Raw genomic sequence first — 21,528 nt, forward strand, 5'->3', positions numbered from 1 at the left:
CAGAAAAAATAATGCATTTTATTTCTAGTAAGGTTTATCTGGGGTGAGCACACTTTGAAGTAGCTGGCACACCCTGGATGAATTGAAGCATAATCTCCACAAAAGTTACATGTTTAATCACCCCCAGCAAGAAAGTGCAGATAGGATTTAGTGATTCATAACCCTGCATTCTCCTTTTTGAATTTGCTGATGAAAAAACTTGAGAGGAATATTGAACGATGTGGTACGTATTGTAATATATATGTGTGTGTGTTGATCGGAAGCCACACCTTTGACATAATATCATTTCCCAGTTTTAATCCATGGGGATCCTCTAAGGTATTTCTGGAGGAATTTCTTACCTTAAAAGATAATATTATTCTGGATTGAAATAAATTTGCCTGCCTGCCCACTGAGAAAGATACTACTGATCAGTGATGGCTCTTCTCCACCAATCTGGGAAATTCACAGTGATTTCAATGTCTGAGTGTCTGAGTGTGATGGTTCCAAGGATCAAATCCAAGATAAAATTTCAAATATATGAGGTCTTTGCACACCCTCAATATTTCGTATGTATCACAGCATCCCCTCTCCCTATACCTATACCTAGACAGAAAAAGTTATTCTTGCAGAAATGCTAATTTCTTATGCATAAAATTTTTAGTAACAGTGATAATTATAGGCATATGAATAAAAATTAGCTATATGGATCACAAATTAAGATGAATGAAAGAATAGCCAGACAGTCTCCCATTCTCAAACTATCCTATCAATTATTGAAATCAAAATCCAGATTTATTTTCTTTTGACTTAAGGCATTGTCCATTTTATTAAAACCTATCTACTCTAGAGACGATTTAACCTTTTTCAGACAGAACATATATAATGTCTTTCCTAATTAAACATAGCACCTATGGAACAGAGAATGGTATTCAAGACAGAGAGAATGGGGATGGGTAGATGACTGGTTCAGTGGTTACAAATATTGGTGATTATTACAAATATTGGGGATTTATCCCAGCTCAATTATTCATATTTATTAGCCTATGACTCTGAGAATGTTTATAAATTCTATAAGCCGCAGAAATGGTAATGCTAATTTGTATGCTGCCCAGTGGGCTATTATTAAAAATAAAAGACATTGCCTGTAGAAGAAATATGTAAATCGCAGATGCCTACTCAAATACTGGTCATTGCTTTTAAAATCGGTATGGAGGTATTGACACGCAGCAGGGAAAATCTGTAGATTGTGACTGCCTTCAGGTAATACTGCTGCATACCATTTGTCTTATTTTTTGGCTGGTCTGTGGGAGTCTTGAGGATAGGGACCACATCTCATTTCTTTCAAATGTCCATTGAAGTTAGTAGAACACTCAACACTGTGTGTGTGCTATATAAGAAACAATTTATATAACACTTCAGGTTAAAATAACAGGAATAATCTGCTAATGAACATTACTCTTTCCTCAAAGAAGAGGCATGCATTAAGCTAGAAGGTCATTTCTAGCTTAAAACATCTATAAAAGTGATACCACCAAGGAAAGAGCACATTATTCCACCCTTACAGACAGATTTTGTCCAGATGACAGGGCATTTGGGGCAATACAAAGAGCTTAATCCACCCTCTCAAACCCTAAAAGTCTAACTTGGATACATGTGGGCTTCGAATGAATGTATTTCACTCCATTTAGGGGTAGTCTTCACAGATGAGAAGTGAAATCAATGAAACACTAAATAAGAGATTAAATACAAAAAGTCAAATTTGATTGCGTAACTCAATCAAATGTTAAAACTGAGCAGGTAGCCAAAGTAAATCAGTGGATCTGTGTTAGACATGTTCAGCCATAACAGGCAATAAACATAATGGTCACTTATTGTTTGTTTTGTTTCATTTTAAAGAGGGAGTCTCACTCTGCCACCCAGGCTGGAGTGCAGTGGTATAATCCTAGCTCACTGCAGCCCCAGACTCAAGCGGGTCTCAGTCTCCTAGTAGCTGGAACTACTTGTGCCTGTCACCGCATGCAGCTAATTTACTTTTTTTTCTTTTGTGTACATGCAGAGTCTTGTTTTGTAGCCAAGTCTTGTCTCAAACTCCTGGCTTCAAGTGATTCTTACCTCAGTCTACCAAAGCGCTGGGAGTACACATATGTATTAGTTCATTCTCATGCTGCAAATAAATACATACCCAAGACTGGATAATTTATAAAGGAAAGAGGTTTAATGGACTCACAGTTCCACATGACTGGGAAAGCCTCACAATCATGGCGGAAGACAAAAGAAGAGCAAAGCGACTTCTAACATGGCAGCAAGCAAGGAACTTGTGCAGGAGAACTCTCGTTTATAAAACCATCAGATCTCATGAGACGTATTCACACTACCACTACACAGTATGGGGAAACCACCCTCATGATTCAGTTATCTCCACATGGCCCTGCTTTTGACATGTGGGGATTATGACAATTCAAGGTGAGATTTGAGTGGGGACGCAGCCAAACCATATCAAGGTGTGAGCCACCATGGCCAGGCAATAGACACTCATTGAGCATTTACTCTATGGCAGATATTCCACATATATTGTCTTTATAAAAACAATCACAGAAGAAAACTATAAATTACATATTTCTCTTCCAAAATTACAGCTTTTGCAGGTGGAACTCAGAGAGTCTGAGTGACTTGACCAAGGTCAGATAGATAATAGTCCAGGATTTAAACTCACGTCTGACATATCAATATTTCTTGCTGTCTCACATTGACAAATGGGTAGGACAAATGGGTCAAATATATCATCAATTCCCATCCATTTATAATGTCCACATTCATATATCCATTTCTTTCTACAATGAGTCACAGTTTGATGGTTTATAATATGGACCCTGAAACCAGATTGCCTGAATTGTATGATATCTCCAGCAATTAATATCTGCTATGACCTAGTGCAAACTTCTTACTGTCTTTTTTGACATCTCCTCCTTTATTAAACAAAATATTAAGCATCAGTCTTATAGGGGCTCTTTTGTTAATTAAAGAAGTTCTATATTACACACAAACACACACAGATACACACAGAAAAGTATATATTATGTTATTTAAATTTTGGAAAGTTTTAGTTAGATGGGAACAAAGAGATCATCTCAGCTCTTCAATCACATATTTCACAGAAGAGAACGTTGATTTTTTTTTTTTTTTTTTTTTTGAGGCAGGGTCTCGCTCTGTTGCCCAGACTAGAGTGCAGTGGTGGAATCACAGCTCACTGCAGCCTTGACCAACTGGACTCAAGTGATCCACCTCAGCCTGCTAAGTAGCTGAGAGTACAGGAACATGCCAGAAAATTGAAGTTTTAAAATCCAGGTTATAACTAGCTTGCCTGTGATTGTACATAATCTCTATTAGACATCAAGTCTAAGTTTATGTTCCATGAGATCCTCTTCCCTATCTTATTTCTATACATCTGTCTCTGAGGGTTTAAGTCTCATCCCAATGAATATGTTAACTGAAAAGTGATTGTGAATGTTTGGAGAACATAATGATTGCATTTCTCAGTTGACACCATATATAGGACATCTACGATTTAAATTTTAACAGTTTGGTAAAAAGTGAAAAGAGTGCAGACTTTGAGTATGAAAGAAACTAAGATTGAGTTAAGACGCTGCCAGGAATTTACTATGTGAAATTGAAGAAATTATGTCTAAGCTTCAACTTATTAATAATAATATCTCCACATACAATTATTACTTTTAGCTTTATTTTATAAAGGAAAACACAAAGATAAGGAGCTGGCAAATGTCAAACAGCCAGGAAGTGACAGAATGAGTGTACAAAGCCTGGTGGCCCTATATGCTCCAGGACCAATTCCTTTTTGGTTTTGGGATTATGGTAAAATATATAAAGAATAAAATTTTTCATTTTAACCATTTTAAATGTACATTTCAGTGGCATTAATGACATTCAAAATGTTGTACAATAATTATTACTACCTATTTCTAAAATATTTTTATCACCCAGACATAACTCACGAAGCAATAAATCACCATTTTTTCCCCAGCACATGATAATCCCTAACCTATTTTCCATCTATGAATTAGCCCATTCTAGCATTCCATATAAGCGTAACCACACAATAGTTGTCCTTTTTTGTCTGGCTTATTTCACTTAGCACAATGTTTTCAAGGCTTGTTCACGTTGTAGCATGTACGAGGACTCTGTCTCCTTTTTATGGTTGTACAACATTCATTGTGTGATTAGTCATAGCTACACTCTTAACCACCACAGAAAATGATAGTATATCATGTAAGTAGGCAATAATAGTTCTTAACTTTCAAGAAGGTTATAAAAGTTAGATAAGTTAGTGTAAGTAAAAATATTCACAAAGCACTATACACGTTTTAAATATTATTGATTTTCAGTGTTTATTCTTAAACTAAGCCTGTTTTTTCCATCATAATATAGAAAATCTGTCACTAATGGGAGATAAGACCTTGAATCGCAATATTTTAGGTAATCTTTTTTTTTTAATCTTTAACAGAGGGTACAGGATAGTATCGGGGGGAGGGGGGAATCTGCTCCTGTTTTTCAAGAAATAGTCTTGTTTAAATCCTTAATTTTCTGCTAAATAATTTGTTGTTATTGTTTGTTTATTTGAGATAGGGTCTTACTCTGTCTCCCAGGCTGGAGTGCAGTGGTATAATCATGGCTGACTGCAGCCTCAACTTCCCAGGCTCAAGCAATCCTCCCACCTCAGCCTCCTGAGTAGTTGGGACTATGGGCATGCACCACCATGCTCAGCTAATTTTTGCAGAGACAAGGTTTTACCATATTGCCCAGGCTGGTCTCAAACTCCTGAGATCAAGTGATCCACTGACCTTGACCTCCCAAAGTGCTGGGATTATAGGTATGAACCACCATACCCAGCCTGCTAAAGAATGTTTATTTTTACTTGGATTATTTACTTAATCTCCCTGAGCCCTAGCTCCTGGGTATGCAAAGGTGGGGAAGGGATCGCTGATCTTTAAAGCACCATCATCAGTTTTAACATTGGGCTGCTTCATCTAAGGGATGACTGAGATGAACAGTGTACATATTAATGTCTCCAGACTAACTTTTAGAAAGGAAGCATTAATTATTTTGGAAATGGATCCTATAGCATAGCACTTCTTGGAGAACATTGGGATAATTATCAGAATTCTGTTGAGAAAGAAGTGATTTTGAATTATTCCCAAATTGGGACTGCTGAGAATATCTGCAGCCTATGACAATCAACTTAATCGAAGCACTTAAAGTACATTAATGAATTAATCTTCAAATTCCCCTGATAGAATGGAACATTAAGGAGGAAATTCATTTACCAACAAAAATTAAGAGATGATATGACTTGTTCAAGGCCATGCAGTAAGACGTGGTCCAGATTTGACTGCGAAGGCAGAGCTTCTAAAGTCCAAGTTTAGGCATTAAGGATCTGTACAAAATAAGACTTTATTAATATTTCTGATAGAGACTTCAACCACTACATTGATGGTCTTAAGGCCTGTAACACTCAGTTCTGAGTGCTTTGCTTGAGTTTTATTTTCTGCAGATGTCAGTGTTTTCTTCCTTCCTTCTCTCTCGTAGAGCCACAGGTTTCCACTGGTTATGCTATTAGCTGGTAAGAGTATGCAGGTGAAAAATCACTGCTAGGCTCCTACCCTTGGGAAGCTTATACTATAAGGAGAAAGACAATTACAAATAGAGCATCATCACTGCTAAATGGAGATAGGTATGTAGAGGTTGACACACGAGGAAGCAAATTGCCTTTCAAAATAAGTGCTGATCAATAATTTCTATTGAGTTGCCAGTCACATGTGGCACATTCAGATTTAAGACACTATGCCCTTGTATCAAAGTAGCCCTATTCCTGGACTAAGTGTCCTCAATTATCTTGCTTTAGTTGCTTCATATATCTCCAACTTTTATCTTATGAAAGAGCTTCCTGCAAATTTCCATAAAAGCAAAATAAATATATCACAACATGACTCACTAAAGCATTTCAAACTAGATCTGCCTGTTTGAGAAGTCAAAATGTGAAGATTTATGCATTATGATTATCATTATCATCATCATCATTTTAAACTCTTTACTAAGAAATCATAATGTTCCTGATATTGTATTCATGATCATTTTATGATGATGATTTTAGCTGCTTCAAAGAAAGTTATCTAGAAAAAATATGGTAAAAGGACTTGCCATGGAGCTGAGGTTTTGACATTTTGGCTTTTGCACTGTTTCCCATACTCTGCCTGTTGTGCACACGTTTACCCTGTGATTCATGAGAATCAGTGCACGAACTCTGTTTAGCATCAAAGCCAATCAACCCAGGAATTTCATTGTTGGGGGACAGCCCAAGTTAAGGACTCAATTTGCTATCATGCTTATGTCTTAATAACATTAACATTGCATTTTGATTTTCTATATTGAGGAATCTTTTGACATCTGAGAGTATCCATATACTGTCAGACAAATTCTTATGAGTTATTGGACTGAATGATGGAAACACTAGAAAGAGGCCTAGGGGCTTTAGTTAAGATCTTTGGAAAATCTGACTTGAGGATCCAGAAGTTAAATTCACTAGGGAACATGCAAACTGAGCATAAATGTGGGACAAGAACAGGAGAAACCCAGACCATGTTTACACCTAAGGGATGACTGCCTAGCCAAATGTTAGAGGAACAGAAAAGAGCAGGATACTGGTGAACATAGAGGAAAGGACTTTGACAATGAGACCATGAGACAACCATCCTTGATCAAAGCTTGGCAGGCTTTAAAGTACACACTTGGCCAGATGAAACTAGTGTGAAAGAATCAAAGCTCTTAAGAGAGTCACTGAGCTCTCTGGGGAAATGGAGATCTCTGCAAACTGAAGATGGCCACAGAGCTGCATGTCTTTGGAGAACCTGGGTAAACCAGAGCTGATGGTCTGTGCTGGCCTATGGGGCTCTGCCTGCAGAAGGGCCCAGGGAAGTGAGTAGGAATCTTGGCTGTTTCACAAATGCTGTCCCACGTGAGTCTCCTGGCAACACAAGGAGAGAAGTAGCCGGGGGGGAATCATGAGTTCCTTTTTACTGAGGAAAAGAATGGCTCAGAGAGCTAAAAGGAACAAAGTTACCCAGCAAGCCTGTTCCAGACACAAGACTAAAATCTGATCATCTTATTTTTAACCCAGGGCACTGTTTACCCTAACAACAAGTCCTCTTTCAAGCCTCGTTCTCATTCAGAATTATACCTCCCTTTTAGCATCTATTATAACTTGAACTCAATATTACCTGAGAAGTAGTGAGTTATCTCCAAGTCTCATACCATAACCATATTAGAACCTATAAAAATAATCATAATAATCATGATAATAAATGATAATGATAATAATGGCAGTTAAAATCTCTTGTGTACCATGTACCAGGCCCTAAGTATTTTACATGTACAGAGATTATTTAACTTAATCACAATAAGTGATGAAATATATATTAGGATTATTTTCATTTCATAGATTGGGATGCTGAGACTTGAGTATATTTTCACGTTCACAGACACAATAAGTGATAGACCTGAAGTTTTGAAACTTGACCTTCTGATGTCAGAGCCAGTCCTCATCATCCCTCAAAATAATATTTTTCCATTAAAAGCAGGGATCAAACAGAATGTATTTTTGTTTTTTCAGTGGTGTAAACCATGATTTATGACTATATACTACCTTTTATGTCTTCATGTGCTCATAAAAGCTTGTGTAAGTGAAGCATAGTTTGATACTTCAACAGCACTGAGTTAATTGGGGAGACCAAACTCTCTAAGTTGACAAGCAGAGGTTTAATGTACAATCCGAGTATATTATCTGCCTATATCTGGGTGTGGAAAAGGTGAAGAAGATGTGTAGAGGAGAAAGAGCACACATTAAGTCCTTTCTAGGCATTAGGCAGGTTGGTCTGGCGGCAGGGAGGGGCAGGGTGAAGTGGACAAAAAGAGAAGCTGCAGCTTTGAAGTTCAGACCTGGGCTTAAGTCTTGGCTAGCTACTTGGCTTAGTTCTTTCTGGCTTATTCGACAGCTACTTGCCATAGTTCTTTCTGTCTTATTCGACAAGATATGTAACTCTTCTGTATCTCATCCTTTTCATTTATGCAATGAACATAACAATCAGTATCTCAGAATCATATGAAAATTCAATCAAGTAACATATGCACAGCCTTTCGAATGCTCCACTATTTCTCTGTCCCAAGTCATGTCACCACCACATTCACGTGAGGCTTGTGTTGTTCATCTGTTTTTTGTTGATTGATTTTTCATAGAAATCTGAAAGGCAGTTATGACTATTTCTGTTGTAGTGATGAAGTAAGTTAGCACTATTAATTACACACATTGGGGGTCAGTAGCAGAAAAGAGTCCAGATTTGGCAGATTTCAAACCCCAAAGTCTTTCCATAATATGTTAAAATACACCCTCAGCAGAGCTTTCTAGGACTACTCTATAGAGCCTTTTAAGTAATCCAGAAACTATTGTCAACTCATCTTTAGTTTGGATTTCACTCTGTTACTTGTCAACTCTCTGTTTAAAGCCATTCAATAAGTACGTCCAAAATTCCATGCCAAGACTTCGAAGGACCTTTGTTGACAGTCCTATACTTACATTTTTAGCTTCAACTTCAGCCTCTTTTGCATTTGCATATTAATTACATAAACACCCAGTGACTTATTTTTTCCCAAATGCATGAGCTATATTTTTGTCTCTGTATTTTGGAACAGAGTTTTCACCAAGCTTAGAATAGATTCACCTTCACCTAGGCTGCTTGAACTCCTACATGTCCTGAAAAATTTAATTCAATATTTGTAAAATTTACCAAATCAAAAACAAAAACATTATGCAAAAAAAATAAACCAAAAAGAAAAAAAATAAATCTTGTTAAAAACATATTTTTGGACCTGAATTAAGTAAATTTGAATGAGAACTTCCAGAAGAGGTACCTGTAAGCTCTACTTTTTACAAGAACTTCAATCAATTTTGTGATCAGATAAGTTTTAGCATTACTTAAATGAAACCAAGTGTATGCTGCACTACAGTTTTCTGTTTGAAGTTTCTCTCTAATGTGTGGTGTCTTTTAAGAGTGTAATGGAACCTTATTCATCATTATATCCCTAGTTCATTGCTTAGAAAAGCCCAGGTCTTCAGAAATTATTTCCTAGAATACTCTTGGACTTATATAATGAGCAGATGTCTCAGATGACTTATGGAGTCCTTGCAAGTCATAATGAGTAAGCATTTGAGATACCCTGTTGCTGATTTCTGATATTAGATTTAAAAAAATTTACAGAACAATTTTTTTAGATCAACAGAAATTCCTCTATTTAGAGAACCCTTAACAATTCTGCAGCACCTGTTCAGGTTCAAATTGGCTTGAAGAAGTCCTGTCTACACACAGGTATATAACAACCAAGATTCAGCATGGATATAGAAACTTAGATTTGATGTATTTAAATTCAATATGAAAGACTTTCCTGGCATGAAACTAAATGATTACGGAGAAGAAGAGTGGTAATAAATCAGCATACCAGAGAAAAGATAAAGACAACAGAGAGAAGAGATTCAGACAAATCTAATATTCCTGGAATTTATACTGTTATCACAAAGGAACTCTTCCATTCAGAGTTTTATGTATCCTCATTCCTTTCAGAATGTATTCCATACTCCTCATTATGGAATATTAGGTCTTCCAAGTCTGGTCCAATCAACTCTACAAGCTTCACTCTATTTCATTTTTATTACTCATCAAAAGAACTACTCATAGGAACCTCCACTCTTCCCTCTCTGAACTGTTCCATGCCTTATGCCAAAGAAAAAAAAAAAGTCGCGCACTAGTTAATGGTGGTAAAGACAGATGTTATTTAGTCACCATTACTATGGAATAGAAGAATGTCTAGTATAAACTGAGCTCAAATTTGCCAAAACAAAAAGCAGGAGACGTTTTAAAAGCTGAGGTACACTAAAGCAGGGGCACTGGAAGGCACGGAGTGGCAGTTTCATTCTCGTGACCAGTTCATACAGGTTCGCTAATTGGCACACATCAGGACGGGAAACACGTTGGCTGCACTGTGGTGATAGGAGATGGTTGCACAAGTTAGAGCAAAGCTCCCACCAAAATAAGTTCTTACCTTCCCACAGGGACTGGGAAGTTGGAGTTATCCCCTTGAATGTTCTCACTTCAAAGAGACGACTCTGGGGTCCTTGAGGAATCAGTTCTGGGTGGTAAAAGATTTACTTCTCAAAGAAGCAGAAAAGGGGTTTATAATTGCAAGCTTTCTAAAGTAACAGTTAAGGGACCTATAGGCCCATCGTCAGGTTTTGGCTGGAATAAACACCTGATTATCCTAGGAGCGGTGAGCTTCCTCTGGTAGGCATTTTAAAGGGGCCCGTAGCAACTAAGGCCACAGCCTTAAGGTGCTACATAGTGTGCTTGAGTTTGGTCAAGTCTCTTAGCACAGGAGCTTGGATGGAGTCAATAAATGCTATGAGTTTTTGCAGTTTTTACTTGCTCCTGGGATACTCTTCACTTTCATTTTCCCCCAAAGAGAGTATGGTTGTGTCTACATTATCAAGTGAAGTGTCTGAAAGATGCTTGTGAGACAAAAGAAATAATTAATTAGAATGTGCCCTAATGTTCACAGAGTATACAAAGTATCTTCATGTCCATTAATAACGGTGTTAATTGCTATTATGAAATACCTTCTGCATGCCACTCGATTTACTTGCATTATCTCATACAATTCTCACAACCACTCTTGAGATAGTCATTGCATCTTTATCTTACAAATAAAGAATCTGAGAGTCAGAGACACAGATTTTGTTGTCCAAGGGCATTCATTTAGAACTCTAGAGCTGAGAATCTTTAATATGTACCTTCATAGCATTATTCTCAGAAAGTCACACTGCCATTCAACATGCTATATACAACCCGTTTGTTGCTAGTAAAGGAGTTGGTTTTACATTTTACAAATGACATAACCCAGACTTAACATACACAGTATTCCCAAGATTTACACAGCTAAATGGTAAAGGTACAGGGACTCAAACTGATGCATTTTTAAACTCCAGAAACTTTAAGTGTTAAATACACCATTTCTTTGCAATAATTTCAACTGAGTTAAAGAACATCTAAAATGTATGTAACCTTTTATCATTTTTATGCTTATGACTGTGTGCTAATGGAAAATGTAAATTTCCTGGCAATTTACAGCAGATTTTACATTAGTGGCAGTGTTCTCATAGTCCCGTTATCTCAGTTTGTCTTAAACATTTATTACTAATTTGACACCAGTGATATTCTAATTAAAGTTCTTTCTCTAACATGAAATAGAGTATTATATAAAGCAGCAAGAATGTTTTCATTCCATTTAGATTGCCAGATATTTCATGGGTGGTTTACAATAAATATTGGAAGCAATTTTGTTTATTTGTTTAGGAAATCATCATTTCCATCATTCTTACTCCATATTACCACCCTGTATTTTCTTAACTAATTTTCGTGTTTCATTAGAAGCTCTTTTATGCAAAAAGTTTTTGTTTAGGCACAATTGTTAATTAAAGTGAGTATTGAAATTGCTTAATTGCCTGAAAAAAGACGTTAGATTTTTCTAAGCATGACCTATGCTATCAGCAGAAAGATTATTAAAACTTTCATATTTAAGGGGAAAAAAGCAGGGTTTGGAGATAAAATTAGGTCATTCTGAACTCTTTTTACATAATCAGAATCTAAATAAGCTCCACTTAGTCACCGACCCCCATTGATTCTTCTTCCTAAATACATATTACAAGTGTTTTTTTCTTTTTTTCATCTATCCCCACTTTCTCCACTCAGTCACTGGCTCGTTTTCAAACTGAACAATAAAACTGTTAGAAGTTTAAACAGATTATTGATGTCTATATCCAACTCCAGCCATTCTGATTACATTGATACAATGTGGGACCAGAGAATTTCAGTTTTAACCAGTTTTGGGGTGATGTTGATGCTGTTGGTCTAGGGATCAAACTTGGAGAATCACTGTTCTCATTTCTTGCTATGGAGCATCTGTTCCATGGAACAGCAACATTAACATTACTCGTTAGAAATACAGAATTTGGGTCCCCATCCCACACCTACTGAATAATAATCTGCATCTTCACAACATCCCCAGGGGACTCAAGTGCACAAGAAAGTGTGAGCAGCACTCAAATTAGCACCCTAGTACTCTGTCATCTCAACTACTCATTAGTTTCTTTGCCATTTATTCCTCTCCGTTCCCAGATAGATCTTCACATTCCTTCCTAACATGCGTATACGGTCATAGCAATAATCACAGGACTAAGCTGATGAACATATGTCCATTTCTTCCTAGGTTAATATTTAAACTCCTTTCTTTGTCGTGCAAGGTCTGCCTTCTTCCACTGGCTCCCCAAACCTCAAGACCTGAGGGTTCATTCCTGAGGGTATGTTAAGTCTGGGTTATGCCATTTGTAAAATGTAAAACCAACTCCTTTACTAGCAGCAAATGGGTTGTATATAGCATGAAAGGAAATCGCTTTTCCTTTCAAACATTTGAGGGCATGTTGCTGGCCTTCTGTACTCTTGTGTTAAAGCTGCTCCCTCTGCAAGGAACAGTCTCCTGGCCATTGCCAAAGATCTATGTGCTACGGTTGCATCCTGGTTGAGAAAAGCAACCATACAATATTTTAAGTAAGATGATGGTAGAGTTGAAAGAAAACAAACTCCAGCAAAAATCAGAGCTACCTTATGAATCTGAGTTCTGTTCCTTCCTGGATTTACATCCTTGGAAATTCAATTGACTTTCTTTCCCTTTTCTTTTATTAATCTATACAAAGGAGTTAATGACATAACTATTTTAAATGAGATGGTATTCATAAAATATTGGCAGCTACCTGACCTGCACATAGTGGTTACATAATGAGTGTCAGTGTATCCCATCACTCAAAAGAGAACTAGATACACAATAAGCACTTAAACATGAAAATGTGCTTGATGCACTGCCGATCAAAGGAGAGTACATAAAAGCAAGAGTAAGACACGAGACCTACAGAGTATTTTGTTATATTTAAAATATCCCTTACTGAACCTTTGCACCGACCCAATACTTTTGTTCTTAGTTTAAAAAAGGAAAAATGGCTGAATTAAGGAAGAAATTCTTTACTAGGAGCCAAAAAAAAAAAAAAATTCACAAACACAAGTAGAGAGAAATAAAAAGGAACACCCCTTCAATTACTTTTTAAGAAATCTGCAGAACACTTAAAATATTTATTTTATATTTCATATTAAATATTCCATTTATATCAGGAAAGTTCATAAGTCCCAGTGAATACCCCTGCAATTAAAACATTTAAGTGAAGAAAAGGGGTACATTTTGGCTGCTGAAATTTAAAGTTGCTTAATTTTTGATTATACAATGTTACCTTGGACTCCCACAAAGACCTGCCCTACTTTAGAAATACTGTATTGTACTAAAAAGCTTAATCCCAGCTCTCAAATTGTAAATAATATATAAGCATTGCTTAAAAAAGGTAAAATAAAAAATGAATCAACCCATTTTAATAGTCCACATGAATAATTATTGGATCAATAGTTCACAGTATACAACTGCAATTAAATGTACTCAATAATTCAGTAAAATGGCCATATTTTATACTTTAAAGTCATTGAAGTAATAAAATGTAACCTCTAATCTAAGATCATTCTTCAGTTATAATGAAGCGTATACACAAAAATACGTATGTATTCTTTCTAACTCTTCAAATATATTTAATTCTTTTACTTTAAAAATTCTTGTTTAGAAAAATAACAATGTTTAACCCTTTTATAGGCTACAGTCAATCTGCGAAATCTTTATTCTCAGCATAGTAAAACATATAGATACATTTAGAATTTTAAGGTAGAAACGTGTAGAAAAATGTTGAATACTGTTTACAGCTAGATGTTCTGGCACCAAAAGCAAACAATTTCAAATTTAGTTGATAACCAGTTGACGTTAAAAGATAGAAATCGCTTTTCCTTTCAAACATTTGAGTGCATATTGCTGGCCTTAGATGAGATGAAGTCATTATAAGCTTATTCTCACAGACCCAAGCAGGAAATGTAGGCTCAAAGCTATGTCTTGATTGATCAGTTACTCGGTGTTGTGTTGTAGAGCCTGGCCTGTGGGCAAGCAGCATTAGAAACTCCTGAGTGCTAGTGAGAAAGCCAGAATCTCAGACCTGATCCAGTCCTCTTGAGTTGGAATCTGCATGTTGACTGAAGCCTCGCTGTTTTGAATGCACATTTGGGAAATCACTGCTGAATAGCATGGACCTTAACCACACAAACTCCAGATTCATTCTGCCTGCATCAAGTTTTGGGTCCATTGCTTTGCAATGCCTTGCAACATATAAAGGATCTATAACTAATAACTGCTATTATTTGATCAGTGAAAAGAGGGCAGTTCTCTTCTCATGTCACAAAAGTCATTCAGAATCTATAAGAAAATTAAACAAATTAACAAGCAAAAAACAAACAACGTCATTAAACATGAGCAAAGGACATGAGCTGACAGTTCTCAAAAGAAGACATACATATGGCCAATAAGCATAGGAAAAAGTGTTCAACATTGGTAATCATTAGAGAAACACAAATCTCTACACCATCTCACACCAGAAAGAATGGCTATTATTAAAAAGTCAAAACATAACATGCTGGGGAGGTTGCTGAGAAAAGGAATTCTCATATACTGCTGGTGGGAATGTAAACTATTTCAGCCACTGTGCAAAGCAGTTTGGAGATTTCTACAAGAACTTAAACCAGAATTACTATTCCACCCAGGAATTCCAGCAATATATACTAGATATATGCCCATACAAATATAAATCATTGTACCATAAAGACACATGCACATGTATATTTACTGCAGCACTATTAATGATAGCAAAGACAGAGAATCAACCTAAATATCCATCGACAATGGACTGGATAGAGAAAATGTGGTACAAATACACAATGGAATACTACACAGTCATAAAAAAAGAAATTATGTCCTGTGTAGCAACATAGATGCAGCAGGAGGCTGTTGTCTTAAGCAAATTAACACAGGAATAGAAAACCAAATATGAATGTTCTCACTTATAAGTGGGAGCTAAACATTGAGTACACATGGACATGAAGAAGGGAAGAGATACTGGAGCTTACATGAGGGTGGAGGTTAAAAGGAGGGTCAAGATGAACAAACTACCTATCAGGCTCTATGCTTGTTACCTGTGTGACAAAATAATCTGTACACCAAACCCCAGGACACACAACTTACCCATATAACAAACCTGTACATGTAACCCATGAACCTAAAATAAAAGTTGGAAAGGGAAAAGAAGAAAGAAACAAAGCCACTTGTGACCTCACAGAATGCGTCTTTGACTGTGGCCCAGGAAACCTGGATTTGATGCTCAGCTTTGTCACCTTCCTGTGTACTTCGGGTCCACAATTCAAGTTCTCATAATTTCTAATTCCTAACCAGTAAAACCAGAATATTAATCCACCAGGGTTAATGTTAAGATCTAATGAAGGAATAATACAGAATCACTTTGTAAACTTTATAATTCTGCATATGTATTAGCCGTTAATATGGCAGCACAGTTGATAAACTAATGCAGGCTCTGTTGACATGGGGTGGAGTGCCCCATCCATATTCCTTCATGTCACTCCTCTTCTCTAAATCCTTTTGAGTATCATATCCAAATGCCTTGCCATAGCCCTCAAGTCTCTCCACGAATGGAGCCCTGGATCTCTCATCTTCTACCCATTTTCCCTATTCTCACACTCCTACAACCAGATTTGTCTTGAAGATCTGCCATGAAGACAGCAATTTTGTACTCACAATCTGTCTCTTGTTTTGTCATCGTCTAGGAGTGAAACGTACTACCCTCAGATATTGACATGGCCTCTTGATTCAGGTCTCTCTGAAAATGATACATCCTCAGTCAAGGTTTCTATGATCTCTGAAATCAAGCACTTCACTCGCTACCACACTGTATCCACTTACTCTACTTCTTCACATTTCACTGAATTTATTGCTACCTAACATTAGAATTCAAAGTTCAATCAGGAAAGCAGAGAACTCTGTAGTTATTTTAAGAAGAAAAATTTTAATAGAAGAAACGCATGCAAAACCATTGGAAGGTCTGGGAGAACAAAGATTAGACAAAGCCTTAGACGACTTTCAGGAAATTTAGAAGGACTAAAATTGCAAAGAAGGTGCCAGCAAAACCACAAGAATGTGCATGCATAGGAGATAGCCTGGTCGCTGCTGCAAACTCCACCTTGGCTGTCTGCCCAACTGACTGCCTCAACTTCTATGGGTGATTATTTTCCTTTCATCTACTTTTCCTGTTATCTACTCCCCAGATCTTCTCTAAGCGTCTATTATTGGTGGATAGGAAAAATAGAAATAATATCTGGCACGGAAATATACTTATTTTCTGTCTTCCCTGCTGAAACATAAGCTCCATGAGAACAAGGACTTCATCTATTTTTGTTTTGCTATAGTCTAAAAGAAGAATAGTAGCAGAAAATCAGTAGGCACTCAAAGAACAAAATTTTATTGAATGAATGAGTGAGCAAGTGAATGAAAGAACCCTAAAGCTGGAATCTCCATCGTTATTTATGCCTTATTTTTTGGTTGGTGTGCAAGCAGTGCAAAGCAGAGAAACAACTGTCCAGGGAGTTTGCAGTCCCTATTCCCACCCTGAAAGTACCTCCAAGCACTCACATCTTCACACATTTATCCCAGGATCCTGGGAGAATTGCAACAATGCTAGCAGGACACTGGACTGAGTCAAAAGACTTAGGCTTCCAGTCTGGTCCACATTTTTGGTTACTGGAGAGAACTTAAAGAACATGTTTTACTTCTTTGAAACACATTGCATTTTCTGAAAAATGGTGATGATGAATGCTGCCTGCTTAGCTCACGGGTTTATCGGAAGGGTCATTTGAAATGATGTATTTTTCTTTTTTTTTTTTTTTTGAGACGGAGTCTGTCTCGCTCTGTCGCCCAGGCTGGAGTGCAGTGGCCTGATCTCAGCTCACTGCAAGCTCCGCCTCCCGGGTTCACACCATTCTCCTGCCTCAGCCTCCCGAGTAGCTGGGACTACAGGTGCCCGCCACCTCGCCCGGCTAGTTTTTTGTAGTTTTAGTAGAGACGGGGTTTCACTGTGTTCACCAGGATGGTCTCGATCTCCTGACCTCGTGATCCACCCGTCTCGGCCTCCCAAAGTGCTGGGATTACAGGCTTGAGCCACCGCGCCCGGCCGAAATGATGTATTTTTCTATTCATTTATTCATTCATTCATTCATAAAACATTTACCAGGCACTTACTTTATTCCAGGAACATTAGAAAAGACTGGGTATATCAAAGTGTGTGGAACATCAGCCTCGAGCCTGGGACACTCATTACTTCATAAGCAGACTTCATGAGCCTACGTAATCACTGAAATAAAGCTGACAAGAGTAGGAATGGTAAGAACACACTCAAAGTGGTGTGAGAGAGCAGGAGATCAGAGAATTACTTCCACTGAAGGAGTCAGTAATGTAATTTGTGGTGGCATTTCAGCAGGGTCTCCAAGGATATGCCTAGTTCTGTCAAGGGGTGAACCAGAAGCAGGTGTATGCTACTGTAAAATGCTATAAAAGTAAAAATTTAAAAAATAAAGATAAAATGTTTGAATTTGTTAATGTACTCTATGTTTAACAATGTATGTCTCTATGAAAAGGTTTGTGTGTGTGTGTGTGTGTGTGTATGTATGTGTTTTGTAGCACAGTTAATGCAATCCCTAACTAAAGAGATAGACTGTTTCAATTTAAAAATCTGGTTCTACCACTTATTAGTGTGTGACTTTTAGCCACAGACTTAACTTGTCTGGGCATTTTCCTCATCTGTAAATTTGGGGTAAAAATAGTATGTGCCATACAGAGCTGAGAAGATTATCTGAGTTTATGCACACAAACTTCTTTTAATAGTGTCTGACTGCTGAAGAGAGTAAACACACAATTAACCCAGCTGTTGTTACAGTAATTACTGGACTACCATTGTTATTATTATTGATATAATTTATTTGTCTATAAAATCTGTTCTGAGGGCTTGGGATTCATAACCTTCTGAAATAACAGCTTCAGTCCAGACCAATCTGTTATATTATCTTCCTCAGTAAACTGTCACCACTCAGGGCCAGATGTTAACACAGCCTCAATCCAGCCCTGTGCAGCCCCCTGGCCTGGGTCAGCTGTGCCGGGTTCCCTTCGCTAATCCACAGGGCTCAAATTTGTGAGAACCCCTGCTGAAAACTTTCTCTTCCGGCTCTGCCATGTGCTTATAAAGTCTTCGGCAAGTTCTGTTTGAAATGTTTTGGTCAGTTCAGCTCAGATAATTGCACACAACGATATATGGGAAAGGGACCTGGAGAGCATGTTATCCAGCATCTTTACTTCACAGATGGCAAATTTGAGGACCAGAGAGAGAAGGAGCCTTGCCCAAGGTCACAGAGTTAATTAATGGAAGGTATAAATCCAGAACACAAATCTGCCCAGTCCCAGACCAGTACTCTGTTCCATTACCTGTCCTGCTTCTCTTTTTTTTTTTTTTTTTAAATTTTTTTTAAATTTATTTATTATTATTATACTTTAAGTTGTAGGGTACATGTGCATAACGTGCAGGTTTGTTACATATGTATACTTGTGCCATGTTGCTGTGCTGCACCCATTAACTCGTCATTTACATCAGGTATAACTCCCAATGCAATCCCTCCCCCCTCCCCATGATAGGCCCCGGTGTGTGATGTTCCCCTTCCTGAGTCCGAGTGATCTCATTGTTCAGTTCACACCTATGAGTGAGAACATGCGGTGTTTGGTTTTCTGTTCTTGTGATAGTTTGCTAACAATGATGGATTCCAGCTGCATCCAAGTCTCTACAAAGGACTCAAACTCATCCTTTTTTATGGCTGCATAGTATTCCATGGTGTATATGTGCCACATTTTCTTAATCCAGTCTGTCACTGATGGACATTTGGGTTGATTCCAAGTCTTTGCTATTGTGAATAGTGCTGCAATAAACATACGTGTGCATGTGTCTTTATAGCAGCATAATTTATAATCCTTTGGGTATATACCCAGTAATGGGATGGCTGGGTCATATGGTACATCTAGTTCTAGATCCTTGAGGAATCGCCATACTGTTTTCCATAATGGTTGAACTAGTTTACAATCCCACCAACAGAGTAAAAGTGTTCCTATTTCTCCACATCCTCTCCAGCACCTGTTGTTTCCTGACTTTTTAATGATTGCCATTCTAACTGGTGTGAGATGGTATCTCATTGTGGTTTTCATTTGCATTTCTCTGATGGCCAATGATGATGAGCATTTTTTCATGTGTCTGTTGGCTGTATGAATGTCTTCTTTTGAGAAATGTCTGTTCATATCCTTTGCCCACTTTTTGATGGGGTTGTTTGTTTTTTTCTTGTAAATTTGTTTGAGTTCTTTGTAGGTTCTGGATATTAGCCCTTTGTCAGATGAGTAGATTGCAAAAATTTTCTCCCATTCTGTAGGTTGCCTGTTCACTCTGATGGTAGTTTCTTTTGCTGTGCAGAAGCTCTTTAGTTTAATGAGATCCCATTTGTCAATTTTGGTTTTTGCTGCCGTTGCTTTTGGTGTTTTAGACATGAAGTCTTTGCCCATGCCTATGTCCTGAATGGTACTACCTAGGTTTTCCTCTAGGATTTTTATGGTATTAGGTCTAACATTTAAGTCTCTAATCCATCTTGAATTAATTTTCGTATAAGGAGTAAGGAAAGGATCCAGTTTCAGCTTTCTACTTATGGCTAGCCAATTTTCCCAGCACCATTTATTAAATAGGGAATCCTTTCCCCATTTCTTATTTCTCTCAGGTTTGTCAAAGATCAAATGGCTGTAGATGTGTGGTATTATTTCTGGGGACTCTGTTCTGTTCCATTGGTCTATATCTCTGTTTTGGTACCAGTACCATGCTGTTTTGGTTACTGTAGCCTTGTAGTATAGTTTGAAGTCAGGTAGCGTGATGCCTCCAGCTTTGTTCTTTTGACTTAGGATTGTCTTGGAGATGTGGGGTCTTTTTTGGTTCCACATGAACTTTAAAGCAGTTTTTTCCAATTCTGTGAAGAAACTCATTGGTAGCTTAATGGGGATGGCATTGAATCTATAAATTACCTTGGGCAGTATGGCCATTTTCATGATATTGATTCTTCCTATCCATGAGCATGGTATGTTCTTCCATTTGTTTGTGTCCTCTTTTATTTCACTGAGCAGTGGTTTGTAGTTCTCCTTGAAGAGGTCCTTTACATCCCTTGTAAGTTGGATTCCTAGGTATTTGATTCTCTTTGAAGCAATTGTGAATGGAAGTTCATTCCTGATTTGGCTCTCTGTTTGTCTGTTACTGGTGTATAAGAATGCTTGTGATTTTTGCACATGAATTTTGTATCCTGAGACTTTGCTGAAGTTGCTTATCAGCTTAAGGAGATTTTGGGCTGAGACAATGGGGTTTTCTAAATATACAATCATGTCATCTGCAAACAGGGACAATTTGACTTCTTCTTTTCCTAACTGAATACCCTTGATTTCTTTCTCTTGCCTGATTGCCCTAGCCAGAACTTCCAACACTATGTTGAATAGGAGTGGTGAGAGAGGGCATCCCTGTCTTGTCCCAGTTTTCAAAGGGAATTTTTCCAGTTTTTGTCCATTCAGTATGATATTGGCTGTGGGTTTGTCATAAATAGCTCTTATTATTTTGGGTACGTTCCATCAATACCGAATTTATTGAGCGTTTTTAGCATGAAGGGCTGTTGAATTTTGTCAAAAGCCTTTTCTGCATCTATTGAGATAATCATGTGGTTCTTGTCTTTGGTTCTGTTTATATGCTGGATTATGTTTATTGATTTGCGAATGTTGAACCAGCCTTGCATCCCAGGGATGAAGCCCACTTGATCATGGTGGATAAGCTTTTTGATGTGTTGCTGAATCCGGGTTGCCAGTATTTTATTGAGGATTTTTGCATCGATGTTCATCAGGGATATTGGTCTAAAATTCTCTTTTTTTTGTTGTGTCTCTGCCAGGCTTTGGTATCAGGATGATGTTGGCCTCACAAAATGAGTTAGGGAGGATTCCCTCTTTTTCTATTGATTGGAATAGTTTCAGAAGGAATGGTACCAACTCCTCCTTGTACCTCTGGTAGAATTCAGCTGTGAATCCATCTGGTCCTGGACTTTTTTTGGTTGGTAGGCTATTAATTGGTGCCTCAATTTCAGAGCCTGCTATTGGTCTATTCAGGGATTCAACTTCTTCCTGGTTTAGTCTCGGAAGAGTGTAAGTGTCCAGGAAATTATCCATTTCTTCTAGATTTTCCAGTTTATTTGCGTAGAGGTGTTTATAGTATTCTCTGATGGTAGTTTGTATTTCTGTGGGGTCGGTGGTGATATCCCCTTTATCATTTTTTATTGCGTCGATTTG

This window comes from Macaca mulatta, chromosome 5 (genome assembly GCF_049350105.2).
Source record: "Macaca mulatta isolate MMU2019108-1 chromosome 5, T2T-MMU8v2.0, whole genome shotgun sequence".
Taxonomy (NCBI): Eukaryota; Metazoa; Chordata; class Mammalia; order Primates; family Cercopithecidae; genus Macaca; species Macaca mulatta.